The sequence below is a fragment of the Odocoileus virginianus genome, chromosome 32, assembly GCF_023699985.2.
Source record: "Odocoileus virginianus isolate 20LAN1187 ecotype Illinois chromosome 32, Ovbor_1.2, whole genome shotgun sequence".
NCBI classification, from domain to species: domain Eukaryota; kingdom Metazoa; phylum Chordata; class Mammalia; order Artiodactyla; family Cervidae; genus Odocoileus; species Odocoileus virginianus.
In genome coordinates this window covers 40,280,677-40,307,126 of record NC_069705.1, presented here as the reverse complement: position 1 = coordinate 40,307,126, position 26,450 = coordinate 40,280,677, and the positions used below count along the sequence as shown (strand labels likewise).

The 26,450-nt window shown below is 41.6% G+C and overlaps 1 long non-coding RNA gene across 1 annotated transcript; it reads left to right on the top strand.

The window, feature by feature from the left end:
* The first annotated feature begins 8,621 nt into the window (after positions 1-8,621).
* On the top strand, positions 8,622-22,717 carry LOC110145699 (uncharacterized). The gene is made up of 2 exons (XR_002316285.2): positions 8,622-8,777; positions 22,487-22,717. It is a non-coding gene; the product is annotated as an uncharacterized lncRNA (long non-coding RNA).
* Positions 22,718-26,450: the final 3,733 nt, after the last annotated feature.

Here is a 26,450-nt window from a genome sequence, read left to right as displayed (position 1 = left end):
TTGCATATTCTAAAGTCAGTCATACATATACTATAGCTGTGTGTATAGGAAATTATTTGAAAATATTCACTAGAATAATAACTGGAGTTCAGCGGTAGGAAGAAAACAAAAAAAGAGGTTGTGGGAGAAAAACCAGACATATCTGTTACATTTATTATTTTTTTTAAATCTAAAAATAGTAAAATAATTAGCCTCCAACTAATAAAAATAAATGGAAAAAAATATATATGGTAAAATAATAATATTTGCCAAGATATTGGGAGAAGTTTTACAGGTATTTATTGTAACTGTATTTACCTTCTTTGGGTGGCTGAGACATTTCAACATATGAGAAGTTCTGGCAAGTGGGCCTCCTGTGAACGTAGCATACGTCCCTACCATGAAGGCAGTCAACCCCAGTAGAATGCTGAGAGGATGATCTGTTATTTCATCGAATCGCAGACACCAGATGTGAAAAATCCGTGATGGCAGAAGAAGGCCTGGGGGTTCCGCCGGCTGTACTTCAAAGCCCACCACCCAGGATGCAGAAGGCCGCCTTCCTGGGGTGTGAGGTCCTGGGGTGATGAGGCTCGAGGACCTGCCCCTGCCCTGAGCTGAGCTACAAAAGGCCCTTCCAGGACACCTGGGGGCTTGCTGTCTGGCCCCAAGTTCCTGTTTGCATACAAAGAAGGCATCAATTCTCACATTTTGAGAGAACCTAAGTGTGCTATGGGAGAAGGAAATGGCAACCCACTCCAGTGTCCTTGCCTGGGGAGTCCCATGGATGGAGGAGCCTGGGGGGCTGCAGTCCACAGGGTCGCAAAGAGTCGGACACGACTGAGCGACTTCACTCACTTAAGTGTGGTATGTAACCAGTGTTAGTAACAAGTGCGTGCTGCTCTTTCTATACTCTGGAAGCTTGAGATTGCCAGTATTACATGTCTGAATTAATTTGATTAGTCATCTCTTGTACTACATATTTAAAATCTGATTTCATGGTAACATAAAATAATCAAACATATTTTTAGTCATATTATATGCAAGCTGATTATGACTGAACTGACTTTTTTTCTGAGAAAGTTAAACCTAGAAATCATCTAATAAAACTGAGCAAAAAGGAGCAGTAAATGCCCTGCTTTCTAATTAAGTGATAATAGAATCTTCCCACTATTTTATGAGGCAATAACCCAGCTCCCAGTGGATGAACTGTAAGTCTGAGGCCAACTTGAATATCCTAAGAATGGAGTAGATTATTTCCTCATAAAAGAGTTCCTCAGAACCATCACTGTGGCACAGTGTGCTGGCAAGCCCTTTCGTTCTTTTCCAAAAGCCAGGGTAAGTGTCTGGCCTAAGTAAGTGTCTGGCCTAAGCGCTCCGTACCTGTGCCGAGGGAGGGCGCGGGGAGCCAATACCGCCAGACCCTGGCTGAGAGCAGGTGCACTTCCCTGAGTGGCTCTTCTCCTAAAGCCCTGGTTTTCTTTTAATTAGCAAACAGCGGCCACATCAACAGACAGATCCAGCTGGTATCAGAAACGCATTAGTAGGGATTAGCAAAATGGAGGGCTTGGTTCTCAGTTAATATACATTTAGTCTCAGCCAAGTCACGTTTGGTTATTTTGTATCAAGGCTTTATACACAAAGTGATTAAACAGAGAGAAAAATGGTATCACCTTAAAGATACTATAGAAGACTTGGAAAAAATTAACTAATTAAGCTAGTTTATAAACAGTGAAAATACAGATTGTATTTCTTGTTTCAGAAAAGGGACTAAAAGGAGTCATGCAAATGTAACAAGCCAACATGTATACACAGTATTCCAATAAAACCTCAACTCAGAGCTTTGGTGAGGTAATCTGATTATAAACACAGATGTCTCCAATTTTCATTACACAGGTTGCTGATCAGGGAATACTGTTTTTAGACTGGAGGCAAGCACATGAACTGATAAAGCTACTCCACTTGGAGTAAGTTATTTTTCATTATATGCTCAATCATAATATGATTAAAAAACAAACTTGCACTTAAACTGTTATGTTGCTGTTGCTGTTCTTCATCATTGGGATAGAATGGATGCAGGTACCCCTACATCTCACAGGGCACTGCAGCTCACCTAGGAAATTGAGTTTGAGCTGCAACAAATGAAATTACTTTTGATGCATTTATCATAAAAAGACACAACGGAACCTTATATGCAAAAGATTATGCTAAAGTTGCATTCTGCGATTCACAGGAAGCCCTGCTGACAAACAGTCACGTTTCCTGAAGCAGTGACTTATTTAATGGGGGTACTGCCCATAGGAGCCCTCACGACCAGAGAGGGGGACTGGAGCTCCAGCTGCATCAGAGGGGAAGAGTTTTGAACTGATTCCCACCACCCCCCCAACCCCTGCACTATGCCTTGAGTATTCCTTCTAATCTGGAAATGGATGAATCTCTTCACTGCATTTCTATGAGAATGATCCACACAGGCATTATAAAAATATGTCAGCAGTGCAGAGAAATACAAAGATAAGAGCAAAACTTTACCAATGATCTCACCATTTAGAAATAAAACCTCAAAATTTCTCTAGGCATGTTGGCAGAAGCACACAGAAGCACAGAAAGAAAGAGAGGTAAATACACACAGTTTGATAAATATGGGATAATACTCTGCAGCGTGTTTCGAGGGTCAAGTTCAATTTGACTGAATTAATTACAAGAATAATCAAAAGAGAGGAAATACTGAAATTGAGATAAGATTGTCTTTATTTTAAGATACATGTTACTACAAGGTATTTAAAAACCACCTAGCTTATTACAAATACGCAGAGGGCAGGGATTCCTGATTTTTATTCATGACTACAAATTTCCATTTTTCAGATTGTGTGTGGCCACCTGCTATAAAATTAAGGAATTCAACATTCTCAGTTCACTGCTGCCAATCATCGTTGCTAGTGTGGACAGCCATGGCCTTTGTAACCAGGGCCATAAATCTTGCAGTTGTTTTGTCTTACTTCTATGTTTAGATGGATGCAATGTTCTGTTACTTTCCTTTGATCACAACTTTTACAGTCTTAGATTCCTCATTTATACTCACTTTAACCTGGCTGGTATTTATGTCCATTTCCCCATCAAGATGTAGGGAGGCTGCAGGCATTTTTTTCGTCCTTGTGTGTCAGACTCTGTTGCCCCCTTGAGTTGTTAGAAATGCATGACAAAGACTTCTTTCTCTGAGATCCATCTCTTAAACCCCCATGCTCCTTGCTGTGGACACGTATTTCCTGATTCCAGTCATCTGCACTCTACAATTAGGTCTCACTGCTTTCCTGGTCTTCTAGGGTCTTGCCTGGCACTTGCTGTATTGTTGTCTGCAGCTAGAACAATCTTCCATGGATGCTATCTCCACATTAACATACTGCACCCACTCTGTGAGAAGGAGTGAACGCATTGAAACATTTATATTATCAAGTGTGAAACAGATCGCCAGCCCAGGTTGGATGCATGAGACAAGTGCTCAGGGCTGGTGCATTGGGAAGGCCCAGAGGGATGGGATGGGGAGGGAGGTGGGAGGGGGGATTGGGATGGGGAACACATGTAAATCCATGACTGATTCATGTCAATGTATGGCAAAAACCACTACAATATTGTAAAGTAATTAGCCTCCAACTAAAAAAAAAAAAAAAAAAGAGTGAACACAACAGGTCTGGGCTGTGCCAACCCTGTTCATCCCTAGAGGAGCCAGTTTCAGCCCCAGACATTGAACAGTTCCTTACCTTCAGACCTTGGACAGCCCCGGAGAATGGAACTCCTGGGAATATTCTTTTTGATAGAGTGTTTCTGTAAACCCAAGGCCTTGAGCCACCCTGTATTAGTCTGTTCAGTTTATGTCGATGTGATAGATGGTGAATACCTGCCGTCCTCCTGGGCCCTGGAGCTTCAGTAAGTGGTGTCAGCCGCATAGAGGCTGCACATCTACATGACTGACTCCCCAGTAAAAACCCTGGATGCCATGCTCACATGAGATCCCTGGTTGCTAACATTTCACAGTGTTGTTTCCCATCACTGGGAAAGCTGTGTCCTATGTGACTCCACTGGGAGGAAGCACCTAGATGCTGGAGTCAGGTTTGTTGTGAGCTTGGCCCCAAGCACTGTCTCCTTGGTTGATTGATTCTGTGACCTTTGCTGTGAAAAACATCATCTCAGACACATAAAACCTTCTAGCAAATCAGGATGTGCGAGGGTGCTCTGGGGGGTCCCAGCACAGTAATTAACTCATTTCACCCAGTGGTGCAGCAAGCGATGAATGTGACTGAGTATCATTTCCAGAAATCTGAGCCACTGCTTCATTCTCTTTCCCTGTCCCAACCTGCTGTTGAGACAGCTGTTTATGATCTGATCATGATCTTAAGTACATGATTGTTCTCTCTAGAAATGGTTTGGAATCTCTCTATCTTTGATTTTCTGGCTCTATTTATTCATTTTTTATTTGGCAAGGGCCGTCATAAAGTCATGACTTGTCCTTGCATCTGTGACACACGCTGTCCTCCAGGTAGTCACCTGAATGCTTAGTAGTCATCATCATTCCGCCCCTTGTACTTCCTGGGCTTGCTCACCATCCAGTGGCCCTCTTCTGCGCAGAGGCTGGCCCTGCGGCACATTCACGATGAGTTTTCTGACTCGTGTCTTTGTAGGCTGCTACCCACAGAATGTGGTCCCTCAACTTTGTGAACTATGAACTGTGTTAGTCACTCAGTTGTGTCTGACTCTTTGCGACCCGACAGACTATAGGCTGCCAGCTCCTCTGTCCATGGGATTTTCCAGGCAAGAATACTGGAGTGGGTTGCCAGTCCCTCCTCCAAGGGATCTTCCCAATCCAGTAATAGAACCCAGGTCTCCTGTTCAAATTCATGTTAAGTCCTGAATTAACTCAAATGTGACAGTCTTTGGGAGGTGAGGAGGTCATGCTTAAGGAGCCTTTAAGAATAGTATTAGCTCTTATAAGAGACCCCAGAGAGTTCCCTCACCCCTTCTGTAATGTGAGGACCCTGTGAGAAGATGCCACCTTGAACCAGGAAGGGGACCCACTCCAGGCACCCGATCTGCTGGCACTTTGCCCTTGGACTTCCAGCCTTCAGCACTGTGAGAAATAAATGCCTGTTGTTTATAAGGCACTCAGTCTACAGTACTTTGTTCGAGTAGCCTGAAACTGACTACAACACCCATCACTGGGAAGAAATTCACCTTGAATTTCTAGAAATCCATGCAGCTCTTTTATTCAATAGAGATACCCCTACCAATCTATCTTCCAGCATTTGTGACTGTATTTCCTTTTTAAAATGTATTTTTTTAAGAGTTACAAGAAAGATACGTTAATGGCTCCATCAACCACATAGAACAAAGTCATTTTAAAGTTTGCAATAAGAGTTTTATCTAATGACACTTACGCTAAGAGAAGAAATAAAAGGTTGAAGTGGAAAATCAGCAGTGAGACTGTAAAGGCACGTGCATTATTGGAACAAGCACTGACTTGGGGTCCAATACTCAGGACCCCCAGGTAAGCTTCATCATGGAGTGGCTGTGGGGCAGCACAGGATGCCACAAGAGCATGTCTTTTGGAGGCACTGTTCCCTCACCAATGAAATAAAGATAACATTAACTGGAAATAGAGCAAAAACTCCCTGTATTTAAGTTGATGCATTCAAAAAAACTGTTTAAGTTCAAATATTGCATGATTCACATCAGGTTTTAGTAAATTTCTCTAACACACCTAATTCTAATTTGATAATTTTTTATCTTTTAAAGAAATTAATTTTGAATTTTCTCATTCTTGCCCTTTTTTTTTTTTTTGGTAGGGAAGAGTCCTTTTTATACCATTTCTATGTCAGTGTTAAGTAATGTCATGATTTCTAGGTTTTTTAAAAAATTCCTTTTAATTTAAAAACATTTTTATTTTGTTTTATATTATTTTTAAGCAGACATGTATACTGAAGGTGTCCAGCATGGTGGTCTGATGCACACATTAACTGTGGAATGGTTAATCCAGTGACCATCTCTGTGGCAGGTCTCCCAGCAGCATTATGAACTGCAGACTTACTCTGCCCACATAACCGCTGCTTCACGCCTTTTGACCAGCTTCTCACCACTCCCCAGTCCTTGTCTGGCCCCTGGTAGCAGCCTGGTGCTGGGGAGGCCTTGCGCCTTAGTCACTGTGGGGCTGGGGCCCATGAGGAGGGCATGGTCTGGCCTTTGCAGGGCCTCTGAGTGCTGGGGGTCCTTGGAGGCAGGGGGTGCAGGGGCCAGCCCCGCAGCAGAGTTCTTGGGGGTGACCTGGGCCTGGGGGTCGCTTCACCCTCCTGCCCACAGGCAGGCATCAGCCGGGCCGCCTGGAGATGCAGGTGGCATAGGTGATGGGCCAGCCTTTCTGCCCTCTTCAGGAACCTGCTCTCACATCTGTGCTCCTCGGGGATTGTGATCCTTCACTTGGATGGACCCCTTGGCTCCCAGGAGGTATTTCCACGTGTGGATGGATGATTCTGAAAAGGGACATGCGCTGGAAACCCTTTTCCTCCATCTTGCTGATGTCACCCAACCACAACCTCTCCTTTTTGCTTTAGTGAAATTATTTTGTGTTTTCTGTCTCTGGACATTTCACCTTTTCTTCTTTTGCCCTTTTAGAGCATTAAGGCTCTGCTAAAACAGGGCAGGGAAATCCCAGGGCACTTGACAGAGTGTTATTTGGAAGAAGACCTCTCAGACACTACTTCATTTTCTTTTTGTGTCTTTTTCCACTGTGATGTCAGAAGTAAATAATTTTCCTTTTTAGGTGTTTATTGTACTGTTCTATCCTAAGCATTTCACTTATTTCTTCCCTGACATTTCAAATCCAACCTTGCTTCAGTCTTGTTTTCCACACACAGCTGCTATTTGTCACCATCTTTTTCTGCTTGTTTTAATGTTCATTTTTCAAGACAATACAATTTTCATGTTTCTCTCTCTTTTTCTTGGTGAGCTTTATTCAATATCTCCATATCATCTATCTTTCTTTTTACCTGGTGTCAGTCTATGTAAAATTCTTCCTTTTGCCGTTTTCTTTCCAATGAAAGTTCTTACAAGTTCTTACATCCATAATAGAGAACGCATGACTGATTTTGCCTTTTTAATGGAAAAATCTTCTTTATAACTTATGTAAACATAGTCTACTTTAAAAAATTTATAAGGTGGTCTAGCTTATGCTTTTTAATAATTCTTGTATGATATATTAAATTAAATTATTTCTGGTTCAGGAATTTGCTTTCCATCTGCATACCTCGGTAAAACTTGAAGCTTGGTTTATTATAACACAATGAAAAACAGTAATATTACTATTCACAATCTAGTTTCCTTGCTGATTAATTCTTTCAGTTTTATTGTTTCTTTTTCTTTGCAGAAGCAAATAACATGAATGTATGTATGAGTTCTGTGTGGGTAATATACACATATATATGTGTGTGTATATATATATATAATGTTAATGTAATGTTAGTCACTCAGTTGTGTCTGACTCTTTGCAACCCCATGGACTGCAGCCCACCAGGCTCCTCTGTCCATGGAATTCTCCAGGCATGAATACTGAAGTGAGTTGCCATTCCCTTCTCCAGGGGATCTTCCTGACCCAGGGATTGAACTCAGGTCTCCCACATTGCAGGCAGATTCTTAACCATCTGAGCTATCAAGAATGGTTATAATCGGATATGCACTTAGGAATGAGTACTTCAGACCCATCCATTAAAAGCAGCATGGCACAGAACCCATCTTTCATGCTTTTTCCGCAAGATGTACTTGAGACGCTGACCTGATACTAATACCTTCCTGCTCTATCCCATACAGACATACTCTTCCCAGAAGCCACATTACGTTCTCCCTTGTAAATCCATGTGGAGAGAGAAAGAGGCAGACATTTTCCGTCCTTGAGAAAAGGTTTAAGTATACTTTGCAATAAAACGCAAAATGTCAGCACTGACTTTCAGCAATATTGAGGAGCACAACTTGCAAAATGTTAGCCTTTCCCAGAGTTTACTGAGCACCGACATTGTATGTTTTATCACGTTGCTGCATTTTGGCAGCTGCATGTAAACAGATATAGTCCTTTGAATTCATCAAAATTAAAAATTATATTTTACAAAGGTACAGCCATCACGTGCAGGGTGTAGAATCAACTCCACGGTGGTGGCTGTGACCCTGCAGTGGCGCTGCCTCTCTGCTGCCCCTCACGCTGGGGGCAGACAGTGAACCCTGCTTTCTGTTCTTCCGAGGACCTGCCTGTGCCCCTGATGCTGAGGCTCCTCTTATCACCCCATGGTCCTGAGGCACCGCTCCCCCCACCTCAGGCCCCGTGTGCTGTGGAGGGTCCTCCGTGAGGCTTCCGACTTTGGTCCTCAGCCCTCTTGCAAACTCTCTCCTTGACGCTTGTAATTCTCAGCTGCCATCTGTGAACTCCAGAGGCCTGGGTGAACTTCCAGATTTCTTTTCCATGAAATGGCTTTTGGGAATGAGGACGTGGGGACCAGTCCCCTCTGACCCCAGGGACTCTCCAAGTCCTGCACTCGGCGTCAGAGCTGAAGACCCATGGTTTCTGTAGCTGGTCACGCATCACCTTCTCCTCTCCCTTTCCTCTTCAGAGCTGGAGGCTTTTATCCTCGGCTTTATCGCCAGGAGGGGTGTATTCTACAAAGCTCTCGAACCTCAGAGTCCCTGGACTGCCCCACGTCTCTGACGCCTTTGGGAATCTCCCTCCACCTCCGGCCATCACTCCTGCCTCCACTCTTGCTTTCCTCTCGAAGGTGTGTACTCTGCTGGGATTTGAATCTGGCAACGTAACAAAGTACTGTTCTCATTTTCTTTATTACTCTGTGCAGAAGCCTCCATAGAAAGCTCACTGTGTCTTTCAATGGCAAGCACTGGCCTCCCCGCCGAGTCCCCGGCTCTGTTGCGCGTGTGTACTATACTCACGCTCCTGACCCACATGCCCCAGGTCTGCACATCTCCCCTGTGGCTCCTGGAAGGCCATGCACTTCAGTTATACTAAAGTGAGGATCCTTGGCATCTCTATTCAGGAAGATAGTTTACCCACATGCCCCGGGTCTGCACATCTCCCCTGTGGCTCCTGGAAGGCCACGCACTTCGGTTATACTAAAGTGAGGATCCTTGGCATCTCTATTCAGGAAGATAGTTTTTAAAAGTGTTGACCAGGGACAAGTCCTTAGTGTTTATACTGTCTCCTCTGATTTTTCCACCTAAAGCCTATTGATGGAGAAGGTTCTTAAATCACTACCTTCTGCAGAGAAGAAATAATTGAGTTCCATATGACAAATATGTCACCTAGCAAATGTCTCTGTGCCTGAAATAAGCATAGACACCTGCTAGGCTCCATGTTAAACACAAGGGAGGCTATATTTTATTTCCGTAGGTGCGTATGTTAGCAGAGTTCCCCCCACAATCATCATGAGACAAAAACTAGTGCCCCGACTTTCACTTTCATGACTCAGTTACAACAAATGTAGGAGCATAATTTTAAAATTGTAATGGCTGAATAATTAAGCATTGAGTACTTCTATCAACACTGTAATTAAAGAGCGATAGCTGCCCTTCCTCCTCTGTAACCATCCGTGTGAGAAGGTCACTTAAATGACATGCACAGTCTTCTTGAACTTATTGATGGAAATTATTAAACCATGAAAAGAAGTTTTCTGATTTCTTTATATAGTTCATATTCAGATCAAAGAGGCAAACAAATGATAAAGGACAACTCTGGAGTCTAATTTCAATTCTGCTGATGAAGAGCTGGGGGACATTGCATATTTCATTGGGCCAATTTGACTTCAGTTACATTGAATTAAAATGAAGATATTGGGAATTATGGTGGATGACCCTGCAAGAAGGACTCCTTCACACCAGAAAATGATAAAATCTGGACTAACTCTGAGCAGTCACCTGAGGTGGGGCAGATGAATAGAATCAGACAGGCTTCAGTGGAGGAGGGGGCTGCACATTTAGATAAAGGGAGTACAATATCAGTTCCTCTTTAAGGGCACTGAGTCCTGAGCTAAGTGCAATGAAATCGTTATGACCTGGAAAAAGAACTGATGGAAATTTATAGTAGCCTCTATGTCTGGAAAAAAACAGAAAACTGATAGCTGATCATTCATGAATGCATGAAGAGAGTATAAAAATCCTACAAGTGGAAGATACAGGGGATTCCAAAACTCTCTTAGCCCACATTTTTTTGACTGATTATGGAAACATGCATGTGTGAAAAGGGCTCAGGGCAGGTCAGCTAAAGACAAAAGACCTAAACTGAGTCTGCAGCTGCCACTTCAAGCCAGGAGGGAATGGTACAATATATTTAAAGTGATGAAAGGGAAGAAACTGCAACCAAGAATACTCTACCCAGCAAGACTCTCACTCAGATTTGATGGAGAAATCAAAGGCTTTTCAGACAAGCAAAAATTAAGTAAATTCAGCACCACGAAACCAGCTTTATGACAAATGCTAAAGGAACTTCTCCAGGCAGAAAACACAAGAGAAGGAAAAGGCCTACACAAAATAAACCCAAAACAATTAAGAAAATGGGAATAGGATCATATATATCAATAATTACCTTAAGTGTAAGTGGATTAAATGTACCAACCAAAAGACATAGACTTGCTGGGCAGATGAAAACATGTGCATGAATGCACTTCCACTTACCACAACATTCTGCTTGACTCCCTAAATTGCATGTAATTATTTTATATATTATTTTATATTGTTAGGTTAATCATGCTTTCATTATGGCTTGAAGTTATGCTTATCTTTTATTTTTTGTCTGCCTATTGATCATGAAAATTGATAAACTTCTTTTACTATTAAAACAATAGATGAATATCAATTTCCAATGCAGAAAGAAAAAGTAAAGATTGAAACATGCGTAAATGTAACACCAGGGACATATTAGTTTATATGAAGTGGTTCCATATACATGCAGTTGGAATTACCCAGGAGAGGAGAACATGGGTCAGAATAGTACTTGGTAGAAAGAGTAGCCAACATTTTCCCTAATCTGATGACAGACATGGATTCACAGATTCAACAGCCTCTGGATAAGACGTACTTTTCTTTCTGCTACAAAGCTTAGTTATTGCATAAACTATACCCAAACATAGTGAGAAAATCTGGAATCAATCACGCTTCTTGAAATCTGAGCTTCACTCCAGAGGGTATGTGGCCAACACAACGTACCATGGAGACTCTGTCCTCTGTGGGTCCAACAAAAAGCTGTAGCAGGGGACTGTTTGGAGATGTATGTTAAGTTAATTTCTCTAACTCAGTGGTTTCAACAGAACCTGACAGGTGGTATGTGATATTCAGCACAAATACAGAAACTAAACAAAAGAAACTAAACAGACCCCATATAAGAGTCCCTGGGGCTCTCCTCTGTTAAAACACTGTGGGGTACACACCCGACACCGGTTGGCGATGGACATAAAACTTTCTCGGGATCAAAGAGCAACAGCATCAGACGTCTGAGATGAGATGGAGGTGTGTCGTCTGACTTAGCACCTCATCCCGACCTGTCTCTCAAAGGTTTTCAAGTAGTGCATCACCCTCTTCTGATGCAGTTACACTGAAGGAGTTTAATGACATGTTTGTGTATTTATCTACACTGTAATAAAAAACAGCATTTTATTAGCATGAGACACTCACTCAACAGGACATCATAGCATCTATTTCAAAAGAAAGAACCCATCTGTCCTCACAAACAGGCCGTCCTGTGTTAGACACATAGTGGCCACTGCACAAGTCCTAGCTGCCTGTCATTCTTCTTTTTAAAAATTTTATTGTATTAAAAAGTTAATTTATTTATTTTAATTGGAGGCTAACTATTTTGTAATATTGTAGTGGTTTCTGCCACACAGTGACATGAATCAGCCATGGGTGTACACGTGTTCCCCATCCTGAACCCCCCTCCCACCTCCCTCCCCATCCCAACCCTCAGGGTCATCCCATTGCACGATCCCCGAGTACCCTGTCTCATGCATCGAACCTGGACTGGCGATCTATTTCACATATAATATACATGTTTCAGTGCTATTCTCTCAAATAATCCCACCCTCGCCTTCTCCCGCAGAGTCCGAAACACTGTTCTTTACATCTGTGTCTCTTGCTGTCTCGCAAATAGGGTTATCATTACCATCTTTCTAAATTCCATATATATGCGTTAATATACTGTATTGGTGTTTTTCTTTCTGACTTACTTCACTCTGTATAATGGGCTCCAGTTTCATCCACCTCATTAGAACTGATTCAAATGTATTCTTTCTAATGGCTGAGTAATATCCCATTGTGTATATGTACCACAGCTTTCTTATCCATTCATCTAGGTTACTTCCATGTCCTAGCTATTGTAAACAGTACTGCAATGAACATTTGCCCGTCATTCTTTTATGCTACTTATATTCTTTTTGTTCCTGGCACTTGGAAAACAGAAAAGTAGAAGCAGACCTTGAAGGCTGAAAACACTCATCTGGAGAAGAAGGTAAAGCAGAAGAGGTCTCTCCTCGAGTTACCCTAGGAAGTGGAGTCAGGAGGAAGGAGGCATGGCCAGCAGGTGACAGGAGAACGAGGCTGCTGGTCTGAAGAAAGGGCCCAGGAGGGAGTAGGGTGGCCAGCACAGTGGCGGCTCGGCCTGTGTGATTATTGGGGAAATGAGGGTGAAGGCTTCTGGTAACCTCTAGAGGTGGCAAGGGCTTCTCAGGTGGTGCTAGTGGTAAAGAATGCACTTGTTAATGCATGAGACAAAAGAGACACCAGTTTGATACCTGGGTCAGGAAGATCCCCTGGAGTAGGAAGTGGCAACCCACTACAGTATTCTTGCCTGGAAAATTCCGTGGACAGAGGAGTCTGGCGGGCTCCTCTGGGGTCCCATGGGGTCCCAAAGAGTTGGACACAACAGAGCGATTGAGCACACACACACTGGAGGTGGCAAATGAGGTTTGTTTTTGTGATTAACTAAATCAATAAGTATCAGTGACTTTTCCCAGGGCTAGCAGAGGGCAGAGAAATCCATATAGTAAATGAGCCAAAACAATATTGCCAAATCCAAACCGAGTACACACAGCCATGCAAAAGAGGCAAGAAAAAATCTGCAGCTAATATTTCAGAAGTCCCTCTTAGTATTGAAGGTGTCTGTGACCCCAGGAGGAGGGCCCCAAGACAGGACCCGCCCAGCTCCGCCTTAATGAGCAGCAGGCACACGGAGGGTGACCTGGAGAGCTGTTGTAAACAAGTGATTCACAGTGAGTGACAGTCAGAATGGGCCTCATAAGGCAACCTGTAGCCAACACAGAGAATGGGATCTGATTAGCTTATAGCTTTCAAAATATCACTAAAAAAATCACACTCAAAGGGCTCAGTTTTTTGGCCTGATTACTCAAAGAGTTACTTGAAAAAAAAAAAAGAGAAAAGAAACTTTCAGTTAATGGACTGGATATGTGTTTAAGGGCCAAAACTTATGGCAGTATCCATTTTTATTAATTATATTGAGTGTATTTTACAATAAGATGCACTCATACATTAAATGCAGAGAGGGGTGAGTTTTTCACAAGCATCATCTACTCATACAACATATGATGAAAACAGAAAAGTTTCTATTGTGACCTTCAGCCCCCATTCTCCCAGCCTTCAGGCCACCACAGATCTGCTTCCTGATAATATACATTAGCTTTTCCTAGAATTTCATATAAATGGAAGCATCCAGTATGTTCTCTTTTATATCTGGCTTCTTTTACTCAGGGTAAATGTTGAAATCATCTAGGTTGATGCATATCAGTTGCCTATCTTATTATGGAACACTAGTAATTCAGTATACAGAAAACCATGTACATACAACTCACCCTGAAGTGCTCTGAATTTTACCTATTACCCGAGTTTACCATATTCTGTATCTTTAGCATGTGAAAAAAATACCTTAACTATTTATCCTATTTAGAATAAAGCAGACTATTTTAACTCTGATCGTTAGTGTGAAATATATTTTTGTGATCCCAAATACTTGAATATATGTATATATGTATGTCTTTGTATAAATACATATATATATATATATATACATGAATGTAAATTATGAACATGATCATATAAGCATGTTCACATGTGTCTATATAACTAAAAAATATTCCAAAGCAAGAACAATCTTCACTGTTTCAAGTGCTCTGCATTCTGATTTATGTCACAAATAACAGATGATGATCACAAGACACTATTGTTGGTGGTGGTGTTGGTCAGTTGCTCAGTCATGTCCGACCTTTTGCGACCCCATAAACTACAGCATGCTTTAGAATCACTACGAACAAAGCTAGTGGAGGTGATGGAATTCCAGCTGAGCTATTTCAAATCCTAAAAGATGATACTGTTAAAGTACTACACTAAATATGCCAGCAAATGTGGAAAACTCAGCAGTGGCTACAGGACTGGAAAAGGTCAGTTTTCATTCCAATCCCAAAGAAAGGCAATATCAAAGAATGGGAAAACTACTGCACACTTGCACTCATTTCACAGACTAGCAAGGATTCATGCTCAAAACACTTCAAGCCAGGCTTCAACAGTACATGAACCGAGAACTCCCAGATGTACAGGCTGGATTTAGAAAAGGCAGAGAGGAAGAAGATAGTAAACTGCCAACATCTGCTGGATCAAAGAAAAAGCAAAAGAATTCCAGGAAAACATCTATTTCTTCCTCATTGACTATGCTAAAGTCTTTGACTATGTGGATCACAACAAACTGGAAAATTCTTCAAGAGGTAGAAATACCAGGACACCTGACCTGCCTCCTGAGAAACCTGTATGCAAGTAAAGAAGCAACAGTCAGAACCAGACATGGAAGAATGGACTGGTTCAAAATTAGGAAAGGAGTATGTCAAGGCTGTGTATCATCACTCTGCTTATTTAACTTATATGCAGGGTACATCATGCAAATGCTGGACTGAAAGAAGCACAAGCTGGAGAAACCTAGTGTGTTGCAGACCATGGGTCACAAAGAGTTGCACATGACTGAGTGACTGAACAACAACAAGGATTGACAGAAACAGCAAAATTCTGTAAAGCAATTATCCTTCAATAAAAAATAAATAAATTAATTAAAAAAATAAGATAGTAAAAAAAAATTCACAACAAGGCTTCTCAGTCCTTCACTATCTCCTGGAGGTTTCTCAGACTCATGTCCACTGAGTCATTGATGCCATCCAACCATTTCATCCTCTGTCACCTCCTTCTCTTCCTGCCCTCAATCTTTCCCAGCATCAGGGTCTTTTCCAATGAGTTGGTTCTTCACATCAGGTGGCCAAAGTATTGGAATTTCAGTGTCAGCACCAGTCCTTTCAATGAACATTCAGGACTGATTTCCTTTAGGATGGACTGGTTTGAGCTCCTTGCAGTCCAAGGGACTCTCAAGAGTCTTCTCCAACATCACAGTTTGAACGCATTAATTCTTTGGTGCTCAGCCTTCTTTATGGTCCAACTCTCACATCCACACATAACTATTGGAAAAACCACAGCTTTGACTATATGAACTTTGTTGGCAAGTGATATCTCTGCTTTTTAATACACTGTCTAGATTTGTCATAGTTTTTATGATTGGTTTCAAAACCCATGGATGGGTTAAGACATACAGTCTGACAAGTACCAATTTAGAATGTTTTGATTACCAGGTTGCTGCCCTGTGATACAGGATCTTGCATTCCTGAGCTATTCAGGGTTTGCCCCTGGAAAGGGCAGGAGACCCACACTCTGTGATGCTGAATCCTTGTCCTCTTCCTCACTGCCTGCTGACCCACAGGAGCCCAGTCATGAAGACCTTCCTTTCCTGACCCTCTGCCTTGGCTGGGGGTAACCTTTGAGTGGTCAGTCACAGTTTTCTATTTGGGGAAATTTGTATGAGTTTATATTCCAATCTGAAACTATGTTCAGTGCAGGTAAAGTGTCTGAACCTTAGATGCACATGATAAATATTAATTTCTCCTTTCTAAGCAAACAGTGGTGGCTGCCAAATTATATTCTACTTTATGTAAGCAATTTCTCTTCCTATATAATTGTGCATTTTAAGGCTTATGTGATTTGATCAGTTTGCTGGACACTCTGTCTCTGCTTTGAGTCCCAAGTCTAGTGAAAAAAAAAGAAAGCATTGCATTGTTAAAGATTTATGATAGTTCCTTAATTTATGCATTAATTTTCCCAAGGCAAAAAAATGCAGTATTCACTTGTTCTCTGCTGTGAATCCAGGAGAAAGCATGACACACAAGAGGTACCTAGTAATGCTGAATGAATATATTTTGAATGCTATTACCCTTTTATTTTCTGCCCCCTGATGCTCACTGAGGGAACAACTGTGCTGAATGGCCTCCTGTAGAAAGCAAAGTTGCTATCCTGAGCTAGGTTTGTGATCTTGGCAAAGTAATTTCTGGGTCTCAGTTTTCTCCTGTATAAAATGTGGGTAATAGCAGGATTCAGATGTTGTGGTGATGGTAATATATGTGAAACACTTAAGAAAATGTTTAGCAATTAGTAAATGACATACAGCTGTTCAGCTTTATTCTGTATGTTGTAGGAGACAAGAATATTCCACTCTATATATGCCTCTTTGGTACAGAATTATTTTGGTCAAGAGCTGACTCAGTAGAAGCTCTGAAAACAGCAGACTTTACCTTTTGTAAGGGAAATTTACATTCATAAAGGAAATCCTCATTTGTAAAGAAGTCTCCTGCTCTGTACCAGGAAGAGAGGATAACTCTAAATCACAAGACTGATTATGGCTCAAATCTGCATAAAAAGTCTCACCTTTGTTTACTGCGCATTTCTGTGGCCACTGCAGACCCAGACTCCCCCAGATCCTCCTTCTTTGGTTTTAGCTGAAGATGGTATGTAAGTTCAAATTCTAAGCTATCTCTCTGAGTGACTTTCCCCTGAGTTTCCCATGTATATTTGAGATGTACGTGTTAATAAACTTGTGTTTGTTTTTCTCTTGTTAATCTGTCTTTTACTATAGGGGTCCCAGCAGAGAACCTAGAAGAAGGGGAGAAGGAAAGACTGTCTCAATTGGTGTTACGAATGCTAACGCAAAGGGATAATATAGAGAAAAAATTGTGTAGTGTTAGTTCCTAACTTCCATTTCACACTTCTCTGGTTTTATTCTTTGCTTCAAGTCCTAATTCATTTGTTGTTGTTGCTGTGCTTTGGCTCTGCCCTGGAGAAATAAATTAATCATTAAACTAATTATTCCTTCTGACCATATTGTGAATTTTTCCATGTGAAGTATTTGTATATAAACACTTTTTTAAAAAAAAATGTGTTCACAATAAATTGCTCTCTGGGGAAAAAGTTCCCTATCTCAGGAAGGAGGAGAAGTGTACCACTTTTCAGGTTTGGTCTTTTCTTCCATCTGCGTCCTGAAATGACTGTCACTCTTATGTGTCTTTACGCAAGTGCCTTCAACCTATTTTTGTTAATAGAAAGATGAATTCACTCTTGGAATGTAGTTTTCTTAAACAGAAATCTCAGACCCACGCTCGCTGCTTTCACGCATTCCTCAGAACAGATGACCATGCAGCAGTGTCCACACAGGAAGTAAAACCCCGAAGAAGACACGCAGAGCCGAGGGAACTAGGACTCCCACGGCTCCCTGGGAACGACCCGCGTCAGTTGGGGTCAGGGAACAAAAGGCTCGGTGGATCAGAGGGAATTTCTGAGGGACTGATGCAGCAGCACTCAGAGCGGAGCGGTGGGGCCTGAGTGCCTGGCCCCCTCCTCTGCCGTCTCGGGATCTGACTCCCGAGGCGCGAGCTCTGTGTCCTGCCTTTCTGAGGCTTGGGCATCCCTCCCACATAGCAGCACGTTCGCAAGAGTCTGCTTTCTGCTTCTTCCTCAGCAACCTTTACAAGGATGGATACTGTGTTTGTGAAGCTCTTGAGTTGTGTCAGGGAAAAAGTCATTTATTTGATTTTTCTATATATATGCCTGGAAGCTCAGTTCAGCCAAATGATGGGGGTACTTATTTTCCACAGATGCTAAACAAAATGTCACAAACTAGGTGGCTTAAAAGGACACAAATACATTCTTTTAGCGCTAGAGTCAGAAGCTGAGGCAAGGTATCCCTCGGCAGGGCCTGGCTTCTCCTCAAGGTTCAGGCAGAAGACTCTCCTTCTTCCTGAAGTTTCTGCTGGCTCCAGGCTTCCCGCAGCCAGTGGCCACTCCACTCCAGCATCTGGTCAATGTTCACGTGGCCTTCTCCTCTTTTCCTCTGGATTTCCTGTGTCTCTTATAAAGTCACTTGTCACTGCATCTAAAGTCCACTCAGATAATCCAAGATGATCATCTTAAGATCCTTAACTTAATCACACTGGCAAAAAATATTTCCAGTAAGATCACATTCATAGTTTTCAGGGGTTAAGACATGGGCCTGTCTTTAAGGGCCATCATTCATCATATGAGTGAGTATAATATAGAAAACATGGTATTTTATTTAAAACTGATGATGATCTAAAGCTAATACAGAGGTAAATGTCCAAAAATCATTCATATTAATAATCCTGTCTTTATGAGATTTTCCCAGATGCTCATATCTGAGTACTTCAAATTGAGTACATGTGAAACATGCAGATGTACTTAACCACTGAAACTATGATAACAACCTAGGTATATAAAGTCTGAAATTTCTCTAGACAAGTTTATCTAGAGAAAATTCAACTAAGAAACTTTAAAAAGGAATTATTAATTAGACTATCACCATTTCATAACTCTTTTAGAAATAGGAGGTCTAGGTAATGTGATAAGTGATGGATAAAATAGAAAAGGACAACTGGACAGTATGAGGAATGAGTACTCTGAAGGCCCCCATCACCCCTGAAGTGCTGTCAGCAAGATAATAAAACCTGGACTCTCACCAGGCTTCCAGATCTAGCCAGAACTTTAAAGAAAATAATGGGGATGGAAATAGGTTCCACAATGCCAATGGGGTCTTGTCTATGAAACCCAGATTGAGAGAGATTCTCCAGGATTATAGTGCCAGAGAGGAGAACTGCAGCTGCTAAGTCACTTCAGTCGTGTCCGACTCTGTGTGACCCCATGGACAGCAGCCCACCAGGCTCCTCTGTCCACAGGATTCTCCAGGCAAGAACACTGGAGTGGGTTGCCATTTCCTTCTCCAGCCAGAGATGAGAACTACCTTGTATTAAGAGAGAAATGTCAAGGATTGCAATATATACACATCATATTGCTCTAGATACAGCATGGAAATAGTTACAAAATTATGACAATGAAAGGTATTTGAAAATCCATGGATATTTTAAAATTTCCTGGATCTTTAGGGTTTCCTAGGTGGCACTCATGGTAAAGAATCCACCTGCCAATGCAGGAGACACAAGAGACATGGGTTCAATCCCTGAGTCAGGAAGATCCCCTGGAGTAGGAAATGGCAATCCACTCCAGTATTCTTGCTTGGAAAATCCCATGGACAGAAAAGCCTAGTGAGCCCCAGTCCATGGGATTGCAGAGAGTCAGACATGCCTGAGCATGCACACATTGGATATTTAATGATATCAACTATATAGTTTATTTAGATAGAATAGTAGCATTGTATTTACTTTTAAAATATTTTAGATGTGCATACTGAATTTACTGTGGGTGGAATTATACAATGTTTGAAATTTATCTTCAAAAGTAATCTATGGGGAGGCAGCAAAAATGGGTAGGTTTTAGTAACAAGTATTTTGTCAGGATAACTGGTGAGCATGGGAAAGCATCTGGTTTTCCTTTCACATATTTTTGTTGTATGTAAAAAACATATGCTATTGCTGGAGATAGAATCTGATATGTCAAGCTTTTCCTTATTTACATGAGGTGCTTGACATAATTCAAACAGAAGTATCATTCAGTATGAAGTGTTTGTCCCTTGGTGTTCATCAGTCTCTTACATAGAAAAGTATGCTTCTTCTAAATATAATGCTCATTACATATGACTTAAATATTTCATACTTCCAAGATTTCAGATGTTGTGCATATCATTCATAATAGTTTTCTATATGCTTTTACATATAATCAATTCAAAGATATTCTAAGATACATAACAGTACTAGTGAAAATCTTGGGCCATAGAGTCAGAATTATTAGAATAAATAATTTATGAGCAATTACATCTACATTAGCTTTATATCACTGTCAATTTTTAATAAAAATAGCATCTTTTCTATTTCCACACATTCAGGTGCACCAGAAGTGGACCGAGGAGGCAGGTGGGAAGAGAGGGTTTCTAATTGGACTCTCTCACTGTCTGGCTGACTTCTGCCTTGCACAACTTGGAGAAGCCCTTTCCCTCCTGAGTTCCCTGTTGGGGTGGCCATGGGTTTCTCTCCCCGCCTCCCCCTCTCTACACTCAAGTTGATCCTCATAAACAGCAGGCATGACACACTTCACTCCATCCCTGTGATTGGGTGATTTGGAACACTCCACGCTGGAGGCTTATGGCCCTCCCAAGTACCATGAGGACATGTTCTGGAACATTCCCAAGTAGGAAATGCAGAAGAAGTATATTCTGATGTTGAGTTTGTGTGGATGGGACACAGTCATCTTCTTAAGTGTTTTACTGGTCTCGTGGGTATGGGAATGTTTGTTACTCAAATACAGATGGTGGCTTTGAGGCAGAGGAGTAAACACACTGTCTAAAGTCACACACTCAGCCTCAGCTAGAGGTTTCTAAACAAGGATTCTGACCCTAGAACCTCCACGTGTACCTAAATGCATTAAATCTGTTGCTTTTTATTGAAATAAACTTGACTACACAGAGAACAGAACTGGCTTAATCTGCAGGCTAAGGATTGATGCTGTGCCCTGCCTCTCCCACAAATACACAGCCTGCCTGCCAACGTCTGTTTATTTTCCCTGAACTCCTTGTGGGAATGATTGATTGCTTTCCATTGCTGTTCTTTCAGTGCAATGCTCCAGAGTAAAGATTTAAAAACAGTTTACTGAACAAGAGATGGGGAAATGTGGGGAAAAACCAGGGAAAGTTATCAATAGACATTCTATACAAAAAATAATTTATGAAAAGTTTTATCTCCTAAAACTTAGAGCCATGTATTTTTCATCAAATATCTATTTTCTCCTTGGAAACAAATCTCAACAGACATGAAATGATTTTAGAATAATCATAAGACTTGCAAATTAAATGTAGTCAGTCTCAAAGAAAAATTAACCTTTCTTTTTTCAAACTGGCAGCTGTCAATTTAGAATTTTATTCTAAAATAAAATGCATTCTCTTCCCCTAAAGAACTGGAATCCCTGAAGGATCCACACATATGAAACAGCTTTAGTTTTTTACTTTGGAAAACAAGCTCTTTTGAATTAATTAACAATCACTTATCCTATGATGAATTCCATAGAGGAAGATGATTTTGCCTCTAAAATTTAAAAGCTGTTAAATGAACCCAGCTGCATAGAGCACAGATTAGGTGAGAATTAACACTCCGGAGCACCATTTGGTCTGGAGTGTATGATCACCGAAGAACACAGCACACCAAAGCTTCGACTCCATTAGGACAGGACCAGTCTTCCCTGACCTTGGCTATCACTTGAATCTTCACACACTCAACATCTGCCTACAGGAAATGTTTAGACAGTCTCTGCCTCGGTGGCTGGCTGTCCATGTGAGCATCAGGTAGGGAGGGTTATTGGATAGATTAATGGGTTTAAGTGTTTATCTCAATTAAGCAATAAGAAATGAAGCTTTGACCAGTAGCAATATCCTTTTCCATTGTCTTAACTACTTAGACTCTATCCTCAGAGGGAAGGCCAACTTCTAGAATATCCTCCTCAGGTACTCAAGTGTTTTGCAGTGGCAGGGAGTAGGGCAGGCTGCTTCTGAACACCCAAAAGACGGTGGAGAACTGAACAATGGCACACCTGTCTGTCCCTCATGCTGGATCTGAGACACATTCCGTCTTTCGTTAAAGACCTTCCTTGTGTATCCCCATCAGGTGGTGATCATTCTGGAGGCTGAACAGCCTAATACCTGACTCCTCTCCAGGTTCGGCCTAGGGCTGCGTACCTGGAAGCTGTGTATTTAATGCTTTTGCCTTGAAATATTGACATTACTATTTCAGATGCAGCAGCCGCACCCATATTCAGAATTTCCTTTTCCATTAAAAGAAAGATGCCCTACTGATCAGTAGATGGCAAACTTGCTACACCTAAGTGCTGAGCTTTGGTTTTTCTCTTAGAAACTTCATTGACATTTTATTCTAAGTATTACTGAAAGCTTCTTTAAATTGTCAGTGTATTTAGTTTATGGTAAATCAGATCCCTTCCTCTGGTAGATGGTCCAAAGTTCTGGTCTTGAACATGGGCAAGGAAACTCCAATTTCCAGTTCATATAAACAAATGGCACACTTTTAACTGAGGAAGTTACTCTGCGTTTTAACCCTTGCTAATTAAATCTTTCTCTCACTTCTTTCCAAATGTTCTCCAGGTGTTACCCCACACAACTGCCCCAACATGTGAAGTGAACACGAACGGTCACCAGAAACACCAGAATAGCTCCACACTTTCCTACGCATTGGGCACTGTTTTGTCACTGCTTTATTGTTTTGCAACCAAACACGAAGAGGAAATTAGTATGTTGAGATCAGCTGTGTGAAAATAGCAACTATGAATTCAAGAAAGACAAAAGGAATAAAATTCTATGAAAGAATTAAGCTGATTGCTGCTGCTAAGTCGCTTCAGTCGTGTCCGACTCAGTGCGACCCCATCTGTGGCAGCCCACCAGGCTCCACTGTCCCTGTGATTCTCCAGGCAAGAACACTGGAGTGGGTTGCCATTTCCTTCTCCAATGAATGAAAGTGAAAAGCGAAAGTGAAGTCGATCAGTCATGTACGGCTCTTAGTGACCCCATGAACTGTAGCCTACCAGGCTCCTCCATCCATGGAATTCTCCAGGCAAGAGTACTGGAGTGGGTTGCCGTTGCCTACTCTGAAGCTGATTAGGAAAGCATATTCTGGTTTTTGAGTTGTTTTCTACTCTGTTAGGCTTTTGATAATTTGACAGTTCGACCTGAAAAGAAATTGTGACTTTTCACTGATGGTAAATAGTAATAATTTCCTGTAACTAGTTTAGAGAGTCTTTAACACTAAATTTTATAGTGCAAGGTCTAGATCACAGTAGAATAAGAAGGAATCGCAATGTGTCTATAAAACAAAAAAAATGACAGCTGAGAAACAGGCAATTTCAGTGAATAGTAAGGTAAGTATGTATTCCCTTTCATGGGATATTGGAGAAATTCTTCAGTTGGCGATATATGTCTGGCCTATCTGTTTTGGAACCACCCCAAAACACAGGGGCCTGAAGAAACAGTTGCCCTACCCTGGCCCCAACCCCGTGGGTCAGGAATGCAGGTGGGACAGAGGGTGCTTCCCAGCACCGGTGGACACTGGTAGGGAGGGGACCGCGTGGCTCAGTCCCGGCTCTGCCTTGTTTCCTGTTTTCCACGCTGCATCTACTGAGTCTAGAAGCTCAAAATGGCTTCTCGGTGGTTCTGACTTGCATTTTCCTGATGTTTAGTCTGTGTACTGTTGGAAGGAAATTAAAAAATGGTGTAACTACTATGGAAAATGATATGGGAGTTCCTCCAAAAGTTAAAAATAGAACTAGCATATGATCCAGCAGTTCCACCTGTGGGAGAACATTTGAAGATATGGAAATCTTGATCTTGAAGAGGTATCTGCACCCCTGTGTCCACTGCAGCATTAATCACAGTAGCCAAGACATGGGAACAGCACAAATGTCCATGGGCAGATGAATGGATAAAGAGAAGGTGGATTACACCCAGAGTTATTCAGCCTATATATATAAAAAAAGGAAATCCTGCCATTTGCAACAACATGGATGAACCTGGGGAACATTATGCTAAGTGAGAAGAGGATGAGTACACGATGAGTATGGCATGATCTCGTTTAAAGCCCAGACTCACCTGTTGAGATAGATTAACCTGTGCAGCTTTGTGTATCAACTATACCTCGCTCACTAAAGCCGCTTAAACCACTGGCATCCCCAGTCACCCATGTGCTGGGACAGTCTGTGTGTGTCCTCTGTGCTTCCCCACAGCCTGGAGGCTTCTAGAAAGCTGAGCTTAGGGAGAGGCTGTCTCTATCAGAGCCAGTGCTTGCAGGTTTCAGGAGGAAAGGTGAGGGAGCCCCAGGATGGCCTGCTGCCACAGCTGGTTGACAAAGAAAGTCCCCAAGGCCAGCCTGAGCTCAAAGAGGGGAAGTTTAGACCCCTCCCTCTAGTGGGAGATGTAGCCAAAAATTTACAGCTGTCTCGAATCTGTCAAAATAAGTATGAAAGACGGAGAAATCAATGAGTTCATAGGGAGATCAGAATTTTGGAGTAGAAAGTTTCAACTTAATGCTTTCATCCATGTGCATTTAAACATAAAATGGACCGTAGAACTTTCTGCCTGCAGCTGCTGAGGTCACACTGTATTATAACTGGGGGACAGGTTCGTCAGGTAGCATTACATTCTCATTGGTATCAAGTTTGCAGGTTCCAGTCATATGATTGGCAGAAAGTCCTCACCTCTTCTCTGTCAGCATTGTTTAACCTTCTCATTGATGGGAAAAAAAGAAATCTAATTCTGCTCATTTCCTCTTGGTTACAATGCCTCCCAGGTGGTGAGAATTTCTGTTCTGTCCTTTTGTAAATTAACATGAATGGTTATGTAGTCAGTTTAGCCATTCATTTAAATGGCTATACTACCAAATGCAATATATAGGTTCAGTGTGATCCCTATCAAATTACCCAATGGCACTTTTCACAGAAATAGAACAAAAAATTTCACAATTCATATGGAAACACAAAAGACCCCGAATAGCCAAAGCATCTTGAGAAAGAAGAATGGAGCTGGAGGAATCAACCTTCCTGACTCCAGACTATACTACAAAGCTACAGTCATCAAAATAGTGGTACAGGCACAAAAACCGAAATACAGACCAATGGAACAAGATGAAGAGCCCAGAGATAAACTCACACTCCTATGGATATCTTATTTTTGAGAAAGGAGGCAAGAATATACAATGGGGCAAGACAGCCTCTTCAATAAGTGGTGCTGAGAAAACTGGACAGTTACATGTAAAAGAATGAAATTAGAACATGTCCTAAAGCCAAATACAAAAATAAACTCAAAATGGATTAAAGATCTAAATGTAAGACCAAATACTATAAAACTCTTAAGAGGAAAACACAGGCAGAACACTCGATGACATAAATCAAAGCAGGGTCCTCTATGACTCACCTTCTAGAGTAATGGAAATAAAAACAAAAATAAACAAGTGGGACCTAATTAAACTTAAAAGCTTTTGCACAGCAAGGAAACTGTAAACAAGGTGAAAAGACAACCCTCAGAATGGAACAAAATAACAGCAAATGAGATAACTGACAAAGGATTAATTTTCAAAATATACAATCAGCTCTTACAAGTCAATACCTGAAAAACAAACAACCCAATCAAAAAGTGGGGAAAAAGACCTAAACAGACATTTCTCCAAACAAGGCATACAGATGGCTAACAAACACATGAAAGATGCTCAACATCACTCATTATTAGAGAAGTGCAAATCAAAAGTACAATGAGGTGTCACCTCATACCAGTAAGACCGGCCATCATCAAAAGGTCTGCAAACAATGCTGGAGAGAGCGTGCAGAAAAGGGAATCCTCTTGCACTGTTGGTGAGAATGTAAATTGATACAGCCACTATGGAATATGGCATCAATAGAGTTCAGTCGCTTACTTGTGTCCAAATCTTTGTGACCCCATGGACTGTAGCATGCCAGGCTTCCTGGTCCATCACCAACTCCCAGAGCTAGCTCAAACTCATGTCCATCTAGTTAGTGATGTCATCCAACCATCTCATCCTCTGTTATCCCCTTCACCTCCTGCCTTCAATTTTCCCCAGCATCAGGGTATTTTCAAATGAGTCAGTTCTTCACATCAGGTGGCCAAAGTATTGGAGATTCAGCTTCAGCATCAGTCTTTCCAATGAATATTCAAGACTGATTTCCTTTAGGATTGGCTGGACTGATCTCCTTGCAGTCCAAGGGACTTTCAAGAGTCTTCTCCAACATCACAGTTCAAAAGTATCAATCCTTCAGTGCTCAGCTTTCTTTATGGTCCAACTCTCACATCCATACATGACTACTGGAAAAACCATAGCTTTGATTAGACATACCCTTGTTGGCAAAGTAAGGTCTCTGCTTTTAAATATGCTGTCTAGGTTGGTCATAGCTTTTCTTCCAAGGACCAAGCGCCTTTTTTCTTTTTTTAAATTTCACGGCTGCGGTCACCATCTGCAGTGATTTTGGAACCCAAGAAAATAAAGTCTGTCACTGTTTCCATTGTTTCCCCATCTATTTGCCATGAAGTGATGGCACTGGATGCCATG